Below are 12187 nucleotides of genomic sequence, written 5' to 3'. Positions count from 1 at the left end.
CTATTTTCCACAGCAGCTGCATTATTTCACATTCGGGCCTGTAGTATATGAGGGTTCCGATTTCTCCACATCGTCATCAGCATCTGTTGTTATCTGACTTTTTGATTATAGCTGCCCTAGTGGGTGTGACATAGCACCTCATTGTGGTTTTCACTTGGCCCCTCGGGGTTTAATCCCCCTGAGCCTCCGGGGAGGCTTCCTGGGGCCAAAAGCAGGGCGATCCCAGGCATGCCCCAGAGGTGGGATGCTGTGGACTTGGGGTGCTCTGCACAGAACTTGCCGCTGAGGCTGAGGCAGAAGTGAGAGGGGCCCAGGGGGGTGGCAGGAGGTAATACTATTATGTATCTGGGAAGTTCAGAGAAGAAAGGGATCTTCCTGGCCTGGGAAGGCTCATGAGGGGAGCCAGGTCTGATGTGGGTCTGGCAAGATGGCGGAATTCGGATGGAAAGAGGAAGTCAGAGGACGTGCTGAACGGAGAAACAGTGTGGTCAAAGGCTGCGAAGTGGGCTTGAGTTTGGCGAAGCACGGAGAGGAGGCGACCCAGCTTTGTCAAAGGGAGACGCAGGAGGTAAGAGCCGCATAGAGAGGCGCCAGTGGCCAAACTACCTTCATAACAGGCCAACTGTAACACAGAAACCAACAGTTACCTCATTTATGCCAGAGGGCACTTCAACAGCGCCAGCCCAGTTCAACCACACTCTGCCCAGGCTTAGGGTCTGTTAAGCCACTGCCTAAGCTATCGTCATCCACGCATTCATTCATTCAGCACAGACCTACTGAGGGGCGGGCACCACTGGTAGCCGCGTGCATGAAGTTAAATAAATCTAAAGACTGCCCTTGTCTAATGCTGGGCCTGACAAGAAAACAGATTTTTTTTTTTAATGGAATAATAACAGCTAATATTTCCTGAGGACCCACGTTGGGGCAGGCGCGGTTCTATGTGTTTTCAGTGTTCTAACTCTTTTAAACTTCCTGACAATCCTGTGAGAGAGGTACTATTAGATTAAATGTGCCCATTTTACAGACAAGGCAATTGAAGGCCAGAGTCGTTAAGTAACTTGCCCCAAGCTATACAGCTGGTGGTGGTGCCCATTTGGGGGCACCCACTCTAATCGCTAGGCTGTGCTGGTCCCTCTTTGAGGAAGAAGAAAGCACACGGGTGGAGGAAGAAGTGAGGTCTGGCTATGAAAATGACTCCAACAGGCTCCTAGCTCATTCCCACACTTGCTTCCTTGGGTTCGGGATGTAACTCTACCCCCTGCTGCTTGCCCACACACGTGCCCCCTGGATTTTTCCTACCCCAAACATCAGGAATTGGAAAGGACATTGGTGATTCACCAGCATCCAACCCCCTCGGGTGTGTCCCTTTTGCATACAACACCCAGATTTTCCCTTGAGGGAGCTCCTCTGGTGAACAGGGGGTTGACCTCGGGAGGACTGGGAAAATGGGAGCCTTTGAAGACTCGCTCTTTTCTGAACACAGATGAGTAAGCACGTTGCCCTGAAGGCAGCTGGCAACCACCTTGCAACCAGGACAGAAGCCAGCCTTGGGATAAACCTGATACCACTGGAGGCATAGCAGAAGGCGAGAAAGAAACCTGTCCTTGGTGATCTCGCCGAACCACGGAGTCCAACCAGCCTAGCCCTGTCTTACATCTGGGCGTTCTCGTTAGGCAAATCAGTATGTTTCCTTGCTGCTTAAACCAATTTGAATGGGGTCATGTGCAAACAAGAGGATTCCTTCATGATCGAAGTCCCCTGGAAACCCCAGAACGAAACAATCCATCTGAGAATCCAGTCCAGACTTCAGCAGTCTCTGGCCCTTTGAGGACAACCCCAGACCAGAGTGGGTCATCCAACCCAATCTGCTTAAGAGCCACTTTCCCAAAGGCCCTGAAGGCTCTGGAGAGAGCCCAGGGCCTATAATGTGCCAAAGCTGCCGGCAGGGCTTACTGGCTCCAGACACAGTCTGATGGGTTTCTTTATTCTGTCGTTACGTTTTCCATTCTCTTATTTGCAATTAGAAACATTTCCTTTTAATTTAGATAATGTCCCTCTTTTTCTTTCCGCCCGCCTGAAAACAGATCTGTGCTGTAACACCGCTTTATAAACCACCCTGATTTTTGTGTTCCTTTGTCCAAGTATTTGGTGTGTTTGCAGCCAAGAAGCCTTAGGCTCTGGATCATTACGTCCCTCTGTTTTCCCTTTTCAAGTACTCAGTTAAAACCCATGATGAAACCAGACAGGCAGGGCTCTCGGGCATTCTTCTGAAGGCCCAGCCTTTCCCTTCTGCGCCCGAGTCAGCCTGCACTTGCACCCGGTGGCTCCTCAAAGGGAAGAACGTCGCCCTTCTGCGTGTCCTCACCGCAGTTCCAGCCACACTCACAAAACAGCAAATCGTTTGGATCAGAGAATTTTTCTGTGGGGATTTTTCTGAAAGCTCAACAGCAACCAACCAGAAAATCTTGCAAAATAACTTGCAAAACACAGGGAGAAACGAGCTGCCCCGGTCCTTAAAAAATTCCACGGAGGTGTGCAGAGGCGCTGCGGGAGACGGCGAGGACGGGAGGCATTTTCATCTGAGTCACTAAGGAGGGGTGGCTGATGGCGACGAGCGAGCGCTTTGATCTGCTGATCCCTTTATCGGCTTTCTTCCATCCATTGTTCTACTTACGGGGATAGGCGTTCTTCTGAATCGCTAATACCTTCCGCGGGTCTTGGCTTACACCTGTAAGACTGAACACACCCTGGGGCGGGGGAGGATAGAGAATGACTCGTCTGTGCACACAGGGAACAGCAGGGCGGTGGGAGTGCACGAGGCTCCAGGCTTCTCTGCTGCGGGTCGCCGACCGAGGGTCACAGCGAATTCTCTAGAAAGAAAGCAAAATCATTTTGATCCCAGCCCTCGATAACGGCCGCCGAGCCACACGACGGAACTACGTTCCTCCCGATCCCCCTACTTTTGGCACACAGTCGCAGGGCTGTCAGCCCCAACACGCACGCACGTGCGCATGAAAAGCAGCCCCACGTGACCGGTCCGAGCGAGGCCACGCCCCCAGCCTGTTGCCATGGCTGCTGCGCGCGGCCCAGAGACAGCCAGGGAAACGCGCACCGCACGCTGGTTCAGTCCCAGATAGCGCCCGGGATAATGAGCAGAGGCCGAAGAATGCTGAAAGCCAGAAGGCCCTCTCTTTTGTGAGGCTGCCCCCAGCTGAAGGCAGACAAAAAAGGCAAGGGTAAAATAAAACAGACTTTGTCTTATTAACCTGGCACACACGCCTGGCGATCGGTGGCTTAGCTGGCAAATTGCAAGGACCTCGATGGGAGATTCAAAACTCAACAAGTGGCTGTCGCTATGGAAACGGCTCAAATGAACCCCAAGAATGAAGGACCTCGGCCCCCGGGGGAAGATGTCGGAGGAGGATGGATGTTGCCCGGAATCTGCCGTCATGTAAAGCCGAGCTGGGGAGGAGGTTAAACTCATTGACAGTGTGCCTTTGCGTCCTGAAGTCAAGGCGGGAAGCTTGCCCTCCCGGGGCACAGGATTTAGAAATAACGATGCTCCTCTCCCCTCCGCTGGGGGACCCTGGCTGTGTGAATCTCGCCTGCTCCAGGGCACAGAGGCGCCGGGCCTGGGGCACACTGGGCCTCTGAAGAAAGTGAGCCTTGCAAGGCCCACGGCGCCAGGGCCTGGAAACCAGGGTGGACCCGGGAAGCAAGTCGTCTGGGATAGGAAGCAAATGCGGGCTTCAACCAAAGCAAAGCCGTGGGCAGTTAAGTACAGGGCCGGATGTTCTCTCTCTCAGGAAGTGATCAGACCCACGGTCACGTTTGGTTAAAGGAATTTCCCCAGAAAAGCCCCATTTGTGAGATAAGGCCAGGCCTGTGTCTGAGCTGGGGGCTGGGGGCTGAGGGCTGGACTTAATGACATCTGTCGTTCCTTCCAGCCTGTGATTCTGTGATAATTGCTGGCAAGTGTAGTGATTTCCAGTACGCCATGATTATAAGACACTCTTTAAATGCACAGTAGACATTCTAAATAGCACGTTTGGAGACAATTACCCAGACAGAAGATTACACAAACGCAGAAACTAACAGGGAGCTGGGTCCTCTTCCAGTATCAGGGGCAGAAAGGCCATCTGAAAACAGTTCCCACATCCCTCGGGGGGGTGGGCGGTTAAGGACACACAAATGTATTATCCTCTTTGGGTTTTTGCTGGATGCACAGATTCACTTCTGTATCTGGTGATCTCGTTATAAGGATAAAGCAAGCGTGATCTTAACGGCAACAACAATTGAACGCTTCCTATGCTCCAGGCTTTAAGTACTAAATATTTTTACATGTATTAACCCATTTAATCCTCATACTCTCTGCTTGAGGCATTCTTGTTTTCCAGATACCGCAGTTGAAGAAACTGTCCCCAGTCTTGCACTGAGAAGCTTGGACTGCGCTTGGGGTTTGAGACACATCCCCTTTACCTGGGCCTCAGCTGAGGTGGCCCATACGGACACAGCCTAGGAGAGCTGGAAAAGCCCAGGGGACACAAGGGTCATCTCTCTGGAGTCTGGGACAGGGATGGGCCACCCTCCGGGGCCTTTCAGGCAGCATCTGGCCACCCTGCCAGGGACTGGATCCCAATCCCAGGAGTGGTCTGGGCCACGGCACCCCGCACAGGAGCGAGCTGACCCCATTCTGCAGGCATTGGCCTCAACTCTCTTTCCAGTTCAAAGCATTAGCCAGCTGAGTTGTCATGAGACTTGAAGTCTGACCCAAACTGTGCTCCCCGATGCCCCCCCTCCCCACCTTCCTCAAACAGGCTTGAACGTTTAGGGAAAGCACAGTGGTTAACATCCCCAAACTCAACGGAAGAGAAAATCCTGAGATTGGTTTTCAACCTTTGGAGTTTGAAGTGCTTTCAAATACGCAGCCGTGAGCCCTTTGGCTGGAGCCCGGAGGAGAGGAGGTGTGTGAGTCCTCTGCACACAGAGACACGGCCGCTCCAGCACGGTTGCCATCGGCCAGGGAGAGAGAAAAAGGCCGGAAGCAGAGAGGTCTGGTCAGCCGCCACCCTCTCCCACTCATCCAGCCACCAGCCTGTGCTTTTCAGGATCACTGAAACTGGATCCCTTAGATTTGCCGCCACGTCTCATCTCCCTCCACAGTCACCTGAAGAAGCGGTCTCCCTACGCGTGCAACACTTTCTAGACTCTGAGAATTTTCAGTCACAACCTTCACATGGCAGTCAGGTCTGCAGGTAGCCTGCAGAGAACTAGGGGCATTAGCTGCTGCCCTGCAGCCTTACCTCCCACGGACCTGCCCTCAGTGGGGCAGGACACGGGGATGGGCATCTCTCCAACCTGTGTCCGAGCCACAGATGGCTAAACAGACAGAAGACAGGACAGATCCAGTGGAAGCAACGTCTCTAGCTCGAAGGCAACCCACATCAGGAGCACAGAGGGAGGAACTTACACCGTTCGCAGGAAATGGAGCAAAAGGCTACACGATGCTTTTGAAACCAGAGGGATTTGCAATCCATTGGGAAGATTAGCACAGCACAGTAATTAAGACCGTGAATGTTGGAGTCAGACAGACCTGGATTTGTCTCTCACCCAAATTTGCAAAAAGGACTGGCTTCATGACCTTGGACATGCAAAATCTGAGACCGACTGATCTCATCTGGAAGACAGGATCAATAACATAGACACAAGATAAAGAAAGAAACAAAGAAATAAACAATGAAACACATAGAGGAGTGTCTGTTAGGGTGCTCTCAGCTGCAAAGCACGGAGAATCCTAATTCAGTGGCTTAAGCAATAAGCAGATTTATTTTTTAATCTCACATGACCAAAAAAAAAAAAAAGTCCAAAACGAGGGCAGCCTCTAAGCCTGGTCCATCAGGGCTCTCGTTCAATTTCTCCGCACGCTGGCTGCATCTTCATGCTGGTAACACCATGGCTGCTGCAATTCCAGACACTTGATCTAGATAATGGCAACATCCGGGGAAGAGAGCGGGGGTGGGGCTGTTTCTTCTGAGATACCTCCTTTGATTCGGGAAAAGAAAGTTTTCTCGGAAGCCTCCAGCAGCCCTCTCCTCCTGTCTCATCGTCCAGACGTGGAGCCCATTCAGAGCTGCTGTCGGCCTGCACCCCACCTTTATGCAAACTGGAGAAGGGCAAGTCTTCCTCAAACACCATGTGGCTTTGGGGGCTCACAGCTGCTTGCTCTTGGCTGTGACTAGCACACGCCTGCTCTCCTAAATGTGTTCTCAGTGGAGGGTACTGGTATGGATTTATGCTCTAGAACCGCATCGTTCACTATAGCAGCCATTAAACTACACAGGGCTTTCTAAGTCTCCTTTGAAACGAATGAAAATTAAGTACAGTTTACAGTTCAGTTCCCCAGTCACACCAGCACGTTTCATGTGTTCAGTAGCTACATGGGGCTAGTGGCTACCGTATAGGAAGGTGCGGAACGTGTTCATCATCACAGAAAGATCTGTGGGAAAGAGCTGCAGATGACATGTGTCCCCTCTTCTCTCCAGCTGGCCTTCCATGAGGGCATTCCCAACAGCGTCTTAGCCGTCTGGTGCCCAGCGGTCTCTGAGTCCCCGGACTGGGGCCGGCCGCTCTACGACACAGAGCCCTGGAGCCTCGGGGCATAGACGGGCCGGCCTCAAGCCCACAAGCCCTCCTCCGGCCGGATGAGGGTGCACCTGAACATCTCTGTCACGGCCACCTCCAGAGAGAGAGGCCTGGGTGCGCGGAGGTGGGATCTGCCAGATAAAACCTTGCAAGTGCTTTGGGTTTCTCGGGAAATCTTCTCAATGAGCACAACAGTTGTAACTGCTTTCATCTCCTTCACCCCCTAAAGACTGGGTGTTTAATATTCCAAAGTAGGCCAATTTGTCAAACAAAATAATGAATGTTCGTGGTTAAAAATAATCCAGCAACACCAGAACATTTTGACTTCAAAGGCTCTATTCTCTTTCATTATCAAATATTGCAAATATTACAAAATTACACATTAATGTACAAATATTACACATTAGAATGGAGCCCACAGCTCATTAATGCTGAATATAATTGCATCGGGCCGGCCATCCTGGCGTTTCCACTGGGCCAGATCTGTTGTTTAGCAAGATCTGCTGTAGGGAATATATTTGCATATATAGTCAGAGCAAATGCCGAATAGAGTGAAAAGTTTACCTCCAACGTGGTGACCTACCCTCCCAGGCTTGGTCTCCAGAAACAGCTCTCTGCTGCCTTCTGTTAATCTCTTGGTCACTTGACTCGCACACAGCAAATGCTAAAAGGGAGTGAGGCCCAGCTAGGAAAATGAGTCAAGGTACAAAATTTACGTAAGCGAAATTTGACTTGTCCTTTGTTTCCTTTCAGACTCTCTGTTGTTAATGTGCGTGAACTCCGTGTAAAGTTACGCTACGAAAGTGACAAATGTCTGAAACGGGCTAAAATAACTGTCTAGCCATTATCTCAAACTTACCACAACTGGAGTTGTATCCCCAAAGCAAAAACTCTAGAATTCCCCTGAATAGTGGCATCATCTGGTGGACATAAGTGATACTGCAACTCCCCTTCAAGTTTTTGTCATCTTTCTGTGAAAAATATTAATGTTTTAATTGCGCTGAATCACTCAGGAGTTATTGTAAGCGATTGAAATTCCCTCCATGAAGCATCTTCGATTAAGAGGCACATCTCCAGATTAGCATAGCACTGACAGACCGTCATACAAGCTTATGGTCTGAGAGAGCCTGAGCTTATTTTCCATACTTTTTTAGTGGTTTGGTGTTTAGATTTTATCTCATTCCAGAAGGTCATGAACTCCTTGAGGACATGTCTTTCAACTGTTATATACCCTATGCTTTCTGCTGTCTTAGTAGGTTCTCAATAACAACTTGCTAAGGACTGAATAGTTTACAGAAGACAGCATCTATAGTTAAGGAGAAGGGAACTGTGCAATGAATAGTGTGTACAGAATTTGGAGGCGAAATTCCAGAGTCCTTGTTCCAGATCTTCCATCGGATAACTATGTGCACTGGGACCCCGAAAGTTGGTTTCTCTATCTGTAAATTGGGCACATTAACAGCTCTATCACGACATTGTTTTGAAGAAGAAACGAGGTCACGAGAATAGAAGAGCAGTGTAAACAGGTCATTGTTGGTTGCTAATGGTGTCCTTTCTGTCCACCGTCCTTGGACAGTTCAGTATGCATTTCTGCTCTAAGTTGTTGTTGTTATATCCGTTATGGCCATCTTACCATAAAACTGAGAGATCGATTCTCCCTTAAACCCAGGATCATGCCAGCCTTCTCTCCTCGGGAGTGCAAAGTGGCCAAATCTCCTTTTACTCCCCTCCAACCAAAATAAACAAGCAAATGCTCGTGTACCAGAGACAGAAGGTTTGACTCAGCAGCTGCTGGCTGAAAACAACCTGAGTCATTTATTGACTGGAAGTTTCAAATGATGGGATGTGACAGCCAGCCAATGGGGGTGGAGAGCCAAAGTGGGCTCTTGGACAAGGTCAATAGAAGGGTGGTTTGTGGGGAGGCGGGACTTCCCCCTTACTCTTCCAGTGTGTGCTCTGAACAGACCACAGAGAGGACACAAAATGCAGCTCTGAGTGCCACATTTAAAACTTCACCAAGATGGGGGCACCTGAGTGGCTCAGTTGGTTGGGTGTCCAACTCTTGATTTCAACTCAGGTCATGATCCCAGGGTTGTGGGATCAAGCCCCACGTCAGTCTCCACACTGAGCATGGAGCCTGTTTAAGATTCTCTCTCTCTCTCTCTCTCTCTCTCTCTCTCTCTCCCTCCCTCCCTCTGCCCCTCTTCCCCTACTCACACTCTTTCAAAAAAAAAAAAAAAAAAAGCAGCCAAGATGAAGAATTCAAAGAAGCAGGTTTCTCTCTTCAAGGGCTGGACCTGGGAAAAACGCAATTGACTTTCTCTGAAGGGGAATTAAGACCAAGCGGAGCTTCAGGGAAATAGATTTCATTTCTGTGTAATAGTTCTGGAGAGAGTGGGGGGGGAGAGAATTCCCAGCCTGCAGGCCCCCTTGCACTGAGCTGGGCAGAGGGTTAGGCATCGTGGGACTGGTAGTGCCAGTCTTGGGTTGTGATCCATTCCGAGATTCAGGGATCCTGTGTCCCAGCTCTGCTGACTGAGAAGACAGTTCCTCCCCTGCCCTACCTGTACCAAGTGGTGCTTTGTGGTTCCATGGTGACAGTTCTGTAGGGAAACACAAGAAAGTCCACCAGGCAGAGAGCAGAGCCTCCATCAGAGTGCAAATTCTAGGCAGACCCAGCAGCTAGGGTGCATCTGAGAACTGTTCTGCCCAGCCAAAGGGAGGGGGACTCCCCCCTTCAGGGGCCTGAAGGCCCCCTGGGGTGCTTGGCCTATCCACACAGGATTACTGTGTGGATAATTCACTCCTTCCCCTGCCTCATCATACCCCTTCCCCTCTGCCAGAATGTACTTACCCTCCCCAATAGACACTGTCAGTTCCGCCCACATTCTCTCTGCCCACGTTCTCTCTGCCCACCCTGGCTGCGGAAGGCAGCCCCAGAACAACTCCAGGGACGCCCACTGGTGTTCGGGGCCTTTGTAATCCTCTCCCCTTGAAAAAGTTGCTTCTAACCAACAGAATATGGTAACGGTGAGGAAATGTCATTTCCATGATTAGGTTACAGAACATTCTAACTTCCATTTTGTTAGAAGACCTTCTTGCTGGCTTTACAAGTAAGCTGCCAGTTTGGAGAGGCTCGCATCAAAAAAGGCTGAGCAGAAACCAGCCAACAGGCAGCAAAGAGCCAAGGCTCTCAGTCCAACAGCCTTCGTGGACACGAATCCTGCCCACAATCATGTCAGTAGTTTAGAAGTGCTTTCTTCCCCAGCTGAGCCTTCAGATGAGACCCATACCCTGGTCAACAATTTTACTGCAGCCTCACGAGAGACTGTGAAGCAGAGGGTCTTCAGACTAAGCTGTGTCCTGATTCCTGGCTCATAGAAACAATGAGATCATAAATGTGTGTTGTTTTAAACCATTTTAAGCTTTTTTTTTAAATTTTTTTTTTCCAACGTTTATTTATTTTTGGGACAGAGAGAGACAGAGCATGAACGGGCGAGGGGCAGAGAGAGAGGGAGACACAGAATCGGAAACAGGCTCCAGGCTCTGAGCCATCAGCCCAGAGCCCGACGCGGGGCCCAAACTCACGGACCGTGAGATCGTGACCTGGCTGAAGTCGGATGCTTAACCGACTGCGCCACCCAGGCGCCCCGATTTTAAGCTTTTTAATGAATATCCTGGCATCCTGCATCTCTCCACCTGAGGACATTCTCTGGCCTCAGAAGCATGCCGACCTCAGCAGGTAACAATGAAGGAGCAGCCCCCAACTGTTGGAGTTGGTTTCATTTCCACAGCTTCCTCACCTTAAGTGAAATGACTCCAAGTACACCATCTTGGTGCATTCCTAGCAACTTGGGCCCCAGTTGCTCAGAGAGGTAACTCACTCAGTAACATACGTTACCTTTTCTCCCTTCTCTTTCTCACTCCCCCCACTCTTTCATTGTGTCTCCTGAGATTCCCTCTGACAAAACTACTTGCACCCCGAGGCTTGTCTGCTTTAAGTCAGAACCTAAACTGACATAGACCTATTGGCTCGCCAACATCCTGGGTTTATAAAAAACCTACACTCTTTTCTCTAAGTGTCAGAGCCCTGCCATTAGGAAGTCTACTCACATGCTTGGCGAAAAAAAAAAAAAAAAAGATTCATCCCACCACAAACCCCCCAGATCCCCCTCCAGCACCCCCTCCCGCCCCCCTAGAGGGCCCGAGCAGTTTTACAAGTCCTGGCCACAAGACCCACATCACTTCCAAAAAATCTTCCTCAGGGAAGCCTCTTCTCCCCCAAAACTAAGCTGCAAGGAATATGGTGATGTGTCCTCAAACCTTATTCTCCATGGCCTGCAGGTAGGAACGTGGCCCAAGGTCAGGGTCCCTATTCTCTCACACAAATCTGAGTTCAAAACCGTTCTGTCTACACTAAGCAAAATAAGCCCCCCCGCTTTTCTCGTTTTGCTTCTAGTTCTGCTCATTCACTGATTAATTTGATGAGGCATGTGTTCCACAGGCATCAGGGAGGACCTCAACTCTAGGCACCCAGCGACATTTTATACCTCACAAGCTGCCTGCAGGCATCTCAAAGTCTGCGGGAGGGAGGCGGGGAAGGGAAAACCATTGTCATCAACTGGCAAGGCTTACAAGCCATTGTAATGTCAGGCCCTGTCGGTTTCCCCCTGTCGCTTATTTCTGCCACAGTGAGTCTGCGTTGAGGAGTCAGCCTCAGATACTTATTCGGGTGCTGACAAGACCTTCTGGGCTTTCCTCAGTGCAAGATTCTCAGCTACTCTCATTCTCTTCCTCCTTGGCCTTGCCCCTGTGATCATCTTCTCCCGCGGGCAAGTGGGAACGCATTCTGGTTGTCAACAAACGTCTCATTCTCAACAGCCTCTCTCAAAGGTGGCCTTGTTGGATTGGTGCCTTTCTTCTGGGAAACTGAGACCCATCATCTCCATTGTGGGCTTAGCTCTAAAGGATGCCTCTGCACATTTCCATGGACTCTGCAGGGCCTGCTTATTGTTCTGATTCCTCCAGGAAAGATCCCAACTGCAAATAATATGGCCTTATGTCTCTAAATATGGTGTGTATGTTACCAAAACCTCAATAGACAGAGCCCTACTGCAGGCTGGCAATCAGTGAGGTGAGGCAAATCGGAGCTGCTGTCCTCTGCCAGCATTTCTTCAAACCCCAAACCTCTCCTTCAGGGAGGGCCCCCCAGCAGGCCTCCCCCACTGTACCTCCCAAAACACAGTGCTTTGGTTTCATTCTGGAACCTTCTTCTTGGCCAAAACTCACTGTTGATCTATTTGATATTAGGTGGCCAAGGTCCTTCGGTGGCCATTTCAGCCCCATTTGAGGCTGTGTGGCTTGAATTCAGCAATTCAGGGTCCAGCAGCTCCGTGATTCCCAGGCAGGGCTGGGTAAGTGCATCCCAACTTTTCAGTTTCATCAGCAGGCATGTATGGGTCTCTACATGCTCATGGGATAACTGAGGAAGAAACTCTCTGGTATCCAGTCTTCAACCTGGGCCCCACCTGTGCACAGCTTCTCA

This window comes from Herpailurus yagouaroundi, unplaced genomic scaffold (assembly GCF_014898765.1).
Source record: "Herpailurus yagouaroundi ecotype Mexico unplaced genomic scaffold, PumYag 203, whole genome shotgun sequence".
Lineage (NCBI taxonomy): Eukaryota > Metazoa > Chordata > Mammalia > Carnivora > Felidae > Herpailurus > Herpailurus yagouaroundi.
This window is presented reverse-complemented; position numbering follows the sequence as displayed.